Genomic DNA, 7,408 nt, shown 5'->3' with positions numbered 1-7,408 from the left:
ACATGAATAGGAACTCTATTTGGCCGTGTGTATACCCTGTATTTGACATGTATGACAGACACTCTAAAAACACTGTCTGGCAATGTGCTATATTTAGATCACTGAGCAAGATAAAATACAAATTGTCATGATTGTGGAATAGTGGAACACCTGATTTTTGGCATATTTGTCATGTTTACACATGTCCCAACTTGCACCTAAATGGAATCAGCCAAATTTGTTGTGTTTGTAATTGTAGGTCATCATAGCAAAGTTCGACATAATGTCATAATTCAAGAATTATTATTAGCATTATTTTAGCATTTTAAGTGCATAATAACAAATTTAAAATTTGAAGGAAATCGTACATTAAGGCTTTAAGCTTACCTGAAAAGTCTTCTTACCATGCTAAAGTACATGTAATTATTAATCAGCTAGTCAAGACCATTCCTCTTGTACAAGATATTAATTAAGGCCTATAAGCCTAAACTGAAAAATTGGGGTTTTGTGGAGTAGGCTAGGTGCTAGTTACTGACTCGGAGACATGACTGAGTTTGGTTTAATGCAGTTGCAGTAATCTGTCTGCTTTCAATTTTATTTTTGTTCAGATATGACCATGTATGTGACCATCTGCCATCAAGAAACCTGCCGCAAACAAGAAAAGCCATTAAAAGGGGATGCTGTGTTTCATGGGTAAGTCCAACTCACTGAACTATTGCTTTGCCTACTTAACAATAGGTATGGTTATATTAATGTTTGTTTCAACTTGTTCTGTGACTCAATTAAAAATATGTGAAAGGTTGAGAAACAAAAAATTAGGCCCTGCCTGATTATCATAATTATCTTAATGTTGCTATCTTCAGTAGATAGCACATGGTTAGCAATACACATGCTGCATTAATTCTAGTCGGCAACTCGGCATCAATACTTAAACTTGAATAATTTCACTTTTAATGGTCGAGATATGTTGAGAAAGGCTACAGATCATGTATGACCCTTTATCATTCAGTAGACATGAATAACAACATTTCATTGGTTAATAGCCAAATAATATAATTTCGTATTGTTCAGCGTTCATAAATTACCGTACAATATATAGCCGTATTATTCAGCTCTTAATCAGTACCGGTAATTAACGGGCCTGCATACTCGCGTTGTATTGTGCTGATCGCGTATGTGGTAGAGACGGCAATTACGCGCTACCTCACGTCGTCGGGTGCTAAGTGTGCGGCACACGTTGGCACTAGCGCGCTGTATTACATGGCCTGGCGGTAGTTGCATGACAGAAAACTGTAAAGCATGCATTGAAGAGTTTGGAGTAGGCCTATAACTTGATCACTTTCAGGCATGAGAATTTTCAGTTAAAAAACTGAATTCAGTTTTTTTTTATAGTCAAAATTTCCGCAACTTCCAATTTAATTTCAGCCTGTTTTGGGTACTTTTTGCCCAGTTTCACGCGCATTTTCAGTTTTTTCAGTTTGTTTTAGGAAAGTGCAGTCTCATGCCTGCACTTTATGATTGTGGTGTTATTTAATTATTATTTATAATTATTTATTTATTTATTTATTTATTTGTGTTTATTTGTGTTAAATGTATACTGAATGATAAATTTGTTACCCCCAGTCTGTTCAAATGCAATACGAAAAATATCACTGGTTTTGAGGTCGTATCACACGAGGCCGCATTCGTATTGCATGAACAAACAGGGGATAACTAATAGTATTTGACATGTATGACAGACACTCTAGAAACACTGTGTGGGGATGCACTATATTTACATGTACAATACATGTAGATCACTGAGCAAGATAAAATACAAATTGTGGAATAGTACATGTATATAACCAGATTTGTCTGTTTTGGTGTAAGTTTTTTGCTAATTTGCATTACATGGGGGTGGGGGGGCTAGTATGAGGATTGGAAATATGCTCAAAAATGGCTTCAGATTGAATTTTGAAAGTTAAAGATTTCCTTCAAATTTAAATTTGAAGGAAATCGTACATTAAAGCTTTAAGCTTACCTGAAAAAAGTAGTCTTACCATGCTCAAGTACATGTAATTATTTATCAGCTAGTCTAGACCATTCTTCTTGCACAAGATATTAATTAAGGCCTATAAGCCTAACCTGAAAAATTGGGGTTTTGTCAAGTAGCCTGGCCAGGTGCTAGTTACTGACTCTGAGACATGACCGAGTTTGGTTTAATTAATGCAGCTGCAGTAATCTGTCTGATTTCAATTTTGTTTTTGTTCAGATATGACCATGTATGTGACCATCTGGCATCATGATGAAGTTACAGAAAAAATCCCTTTGACTATTTTACAAGAAAACCGCCGCAAACAAGAAAAGCCTTTAAAAAGGGATGCTGTGTTTCATGGGTAAGTCCAACTCACTGAACTATCACTTTGCCTACTTGACAATAGGTATGGCTATATTAATCTTTGTTTCAACTTTAACATATGTTCTGTGACTCAATTAAAAACATCTGAAAGGCTGAGAAGCAACAAATTAGGCCCTGCCTGATTATCATATCTTAATGTTACTATCTTCAGTAGATAGCACATGGTTAGCAATACACATGCTGCATTAATTTGAGTCGGCATCAATACTTAAAGCCATATTATAACATTTGCTGAGGAGACGCCCTCACTGAATTTTTAAAATTCCTTTTTTACACGATTAAATTGTACTTTATTAAACCAATATACCCTGCAAAAATCAAGACTCTAGGTGCTGTAGTTTTCAAAATCCACGATTTTGAATAAAAGCCGGAACCGGCGCTTTATTATTACGATGGAATTATTAGTCGAACGCATACACAATGTTCATAACACACAGTACGTACATGGCGTGCGGGACGGTGATATACACAACAGAGGGTCGTACCACAACACGACCAAAGGAGTGGTAACGATAGGCTTACATGTGCGCTGGTAGTAAATTCAATTTTCTTTGCTTTGCCGTAGTTGTTCGGCTCAAAAATAAAAGGGATATATCTGACGGTAAAAGCTAACATTTTATGGCAAAGAAATGCTAATCTATTTTGTTTGAAAATGTTATAATATGGCTTTAAATTTGAATAATTTCACTTTTAATGGTCAAGATATGTTGAGAAAGGCTGCAGATCATGTAAAATGGGGTTTTAAGAAAAAATTTTAACCCTGCAGATTCCACACCACCAAATCACACCACCAAGGTAAATGGCTGGTAAAAAAAAATCAGTGTTTTTATTGTAAGAACCATTGAGCTGCTTAACCTACCCAATATTTTTTGGTTATATTGTAGAAGATATCATAAACATTAGGTAAAATGGTGTTTTGAATGAACCAGGGAGGGTTAACAATGAGAAAACGATCAATTCCTCCATACCTTTTAACACATAAGTGAATAGGAAATCTATTTGGTGGTGTGCACCCATAAGTAGCACCCAATTAACACCTTTGTTATCATGTTGACTCAATTGGTCATCAGTCAAGATTAATAGGTACATTTTCACGGGAAAATTGGACACATGACCAATGCGTATCAATGTAAGTGTAACCTTGAGCCTGATCTCTGACCCCTGGCGGTGACCTCGCTATTCAAGTCTTATAGTTATTTTGAATTGAAAAATTAGTTTTGGCCGCAGTTTCGATAGAAATTCGAGCATTGCAAAATTATTGATTTCTTCACAATATCATCAAAACGTAATTTCAAAAATATTTACCTACGGAAAAAAATATTTATCTACGGAAACTCTTGTTATAATATTATAAACTTCCGACAAGTAACTTATTTTGCATCCAAGGAGAAGTTCTTCCTATTCAAATACATGAAGACCACCGCTGTGCTCGGGGTCACATTCCATAATGCTAATATGTTCTGCGCCCATGGGTATCACGTGTCCAGAAAATTTTCCCGTGAATATTTTCCTATTAATCTTGACTGGTCATTAACAATTTTAATTTTTATTACAGTAATTCCTGCCAGACAGCCCAGGAAGGTTATGACCAATTGAGTCAACATGATAACAATGTGTTAATTGGGTGCTTTACTTATATTCCAGACAAAATGTGCTGGAATTTAGTACCTCACCATTTCTTGCCAAACTTGCCCAGGATGCCATTCCTCACCTTTTTTTTTAAATATAAAGAATATGTGACCCGTCACATCAATAGTTACTGATTGCTACAAGTACCTGTCCCTATTTAGTATGGGGCTTGTTTGAAACAAGTTTGTTGATATTCAAATGCCAAATTGACTGCTCAGTGCCAGAAGTGGGTAAATGCAATACCTGCCATGTGAAGTATGAGTACAATGTACTGTGTGTAAACTGCCAAAATGTTCACAGGGCAGCTATTGCGCTTACCTACTTCTGGCACTGAGCAGTCAAAATACTGATGCCCTTGCACATTATTTTTTTTCCATCACAATGCACTCCACCTTCGGGGTTGTATCGTATAGGAAAAAAATAAACAGCATTTACATTGATATTTGTCATTTGAACTACAATAAAAATCATATCTAGTCATTAATCTCAAATCAAGAACTTAATTTTGTTAATTAAATGCAAGTTTAAACAAACAACATTACTCTTAACGAGAGTAACAAGAGTAAAAAACCTATATTATGTATTGTGTTATGTGATAGACTTGAACTGAAAGCCTGATGATTCCAAGAAAGATGGGCTAACCACTGAGCTGTTATTTTATTAATTTTAATTTCCATAAATCTTCATTTTATCACAGGTGATCATATTCGCCATACCAAAATCACAATGCGTCGAACACAAGAGGTGCAGCTGTTTGTCTCAAAAGAGGAGAATTCCATAGAGGTGATGGGCGCTTGATGACATCCACTTGCTAGCCTACCTTATACCGGAAGAAAGGAAGCGTTCCTTAAGAATATTCATATAGGGCTGCTTGGTAGTTTGGTTTTAATAGTCTCATGGAATTGAGACTAAAATAGTATATAGAGAACAGAACTATAATCGGCAAGCTTCTGTAAACTCATAACTTTTATCCCACTAAAAGTAGCACTTAGATAGTCTGCATGCTGTCTACTGAAGCTAATGCTAAGTATGTTTCATATGCTATCAGGATAGTCTGTATGCTATCTATTGAAGCTATGCCAAGTAGTTCATTCCACACATGCTGTCAACTGAAGATCATAGCAATATTGTAATTTGTTATTAATATGTGATGTGATCAAGCAAAATCAGTTGGAACTCGGAAATATTAAATTTCCTGTTTCTTATAGGATAGTAAAAACATTTACAAATCTGGATTTTGCAGAAAACAGCATTGAAATTGAACAACCAATTCCAAAGATATGAGCAACTAAAGAGTTTCCAAAGCAACCAGAAACAAAAGGAAATATTTACTTTGTGTGGCTATATCTCAAAATCGATATTTCCGAGTTCTGGCTGATTTTGCTTGATCGCATCACATAATGTTATTATTTTAACAGATTCTACCTACTTGATTGTTTTGTATTACACAGGTGCTACTGAATATAGTCCATTTTGTTTAGAGGTTAATGACTGTGCATCATTTGTCTTGAGGGTATTGTAAAATAATTTTATTTAAAACATTGTGCTTTGGAATCAAGGAATATCAGGAGCAGTGCAAAGCACAATGTTTAGATATTTTACAATACCCTCAAAATACCTGATGCAAAGTCATTAACCACATTCATAACTGCCACTTTTCACTTTGCATCATATTTTCTTCTTTTAAATTTGAAAACAAAATAAAGTTTTAACTTTATCACAAAGTTGTCACAAAGTAGCTTCTCATCAAAAATATGTAGCATCAAAACCATAGCACCTATCAAAAACAACCTTATTGGTGCAAAGTGGGGCAATGGCTCATCTGAAATTGTAAACTTTGATAAGGTTGCACCAAGTTGATGTATCGTTATGATACACAACATTTTCATTAGAGATGAGGACTGTACAAGAATACTGCTTGGACTGCTTAAGACTTGCCCCTACTACTGTATGTAGATACCATTTTTCCTTTCAGAAAATGTATAATTTTTGATATTATTAGTGAATGACACATGGCCTTATACTAGTAAACATTTCACTTGAATGAACATATCCCCGATCTTATTTCAAAACACAATGCAAACGCACAACCTTGCATACTTAATGAAAAACACTAGCTAATCACGAGTGAGTTCGATTCTCTTCCCTGTTAGACACATGCAATAATTAATCACACAGTATGCGTGGATAATCATCGCACTGTTGGCAGCTTTGTTCATTCAAATGAAATTTTTACTCTAAAGATAAGATGTTTTGTATTTAAGGTTGGTCTGAACCCTGGAATTATGAATTAGAATGGCAAAGACTTGATAATTTCATCTGTGAGGTCAAATTTGGGCCAAAATGCCATTTTTGGCCCAAAATCCCAAAATAACGGTTTTTGGCCCACTTCTTTTTCGTGCATCCTAACAAAAAAAAAATTTGGGCCAAATTTTTTTTTTTTTTTAAATTAATTTTTAAAAACTAGATCAAAATATCTAGGACCCCTTTTTTCATTTTTTTGAATTTTGACCAATTTCACCAAAAATATTTGAAATTTGGGCCAAAATCGGGCTTTTTTATGATTTTTCTTTGAAAAATCAACATTTTTTGACAATTTTTGGTGCAAATTTCTCAAAGTTGGCCCATGGTTCAGCTATGGTGTGGTAACCGCTCTAGTTACTCCATATTTTTGCCTTTTATTTTGAAGAAAATGTATAATTGTTGCTATTATTAGTTTTATTAGTTAGTGCTTTCTACTGAAGATACACTTCCGGGTTTTGTGGTGCAGTAGCTAGAGCATTGGACTCATGATCGTAAGGTTGTGGGTTCGAACCCCATTCTACATGTTATACAAGGATGCATCTGCTAAAGATATCACTTATCATACAAAACAATATAATTATCTACTGAAGATAACATTTTGATTGTTTTGTATTACACAGATGCCATATACTGAAGATAGCACATAGATTGTTTTGTATTAAACAGGTATTATCTACTGAAGATAGTACAGGTGCTAGCTATATAAATAGATTCATCAAGGTTATTGGTAGACAATATGAAAGGTTTCTTTTGAACAAAACCAAAACTTGCCATTGATGGTTTCACCTATCATGGTCAGTGACAGCACAATGAATTTTATTGGGGGGGGAGGCAAAGTGAATTTCAGGGGTGGGCAAAGTGAATTTCAGTAAGAGGGGTGGGCAAAATTAACAAATTTTGTGCAAAATAGCTGCAAAAAGTGGAAATGTTCTAATTTTGGTGAAATGCCTTCCTGCCCCCTGTAGTTCCGCCACTGATCATGATCGATGGGCATCATCACATTGATGATTGGTGCTTCCTCCAGTTGGATGTATCCTGACTGAAGGTGGTGTCTTATAAGGCAGGAGTGGATCATGCACATGACTTATGAAGTGGGTC

General features: G+C 35.2%; 1 long non-coding RNA gene across 1 annotated transcript; it reads left to right on the top strand.

Annotated features, from left to right (window-relative positions):
* The first annotated feature begins 516 nt into the window (after positions 1-516).
* On the top strand, positions 517-5,939 carry LOC140144401 (uncharacterized). Its single transcript, XR_011857881.1, has 3 exons — positions 517-672; positions 2,231-2,354; positions 4,704-5,939. It is a non-coding gene; the product is annotated as an uncharacterized lncRNA (long non-coding RNA).
* The last annotated feature ends 1,469 nt before the right edge of the window (positions 5,940-7,408 follow it).

The sequence above is a fragment of the Amphiura filiformis genome, unplaced genomic scaffold (genome assembly GCF_039555335.1).
Source record: "Amphiura filiformis unplaced genomic scaffold, Afil_fr2py scaffold_52, whole genome shotgun sequence".
Taxonomy (NCBI): domain Eukaryota; kingdom Metazoa; phylum Echinodermata; class Ophiuroidea; order Amphilepidida; family Amphiuridae; genus Amphiura; species Amphiura filiformis.
This window is presented reverse-complemented; position numbering and strand designations above follow the sequence as displayed.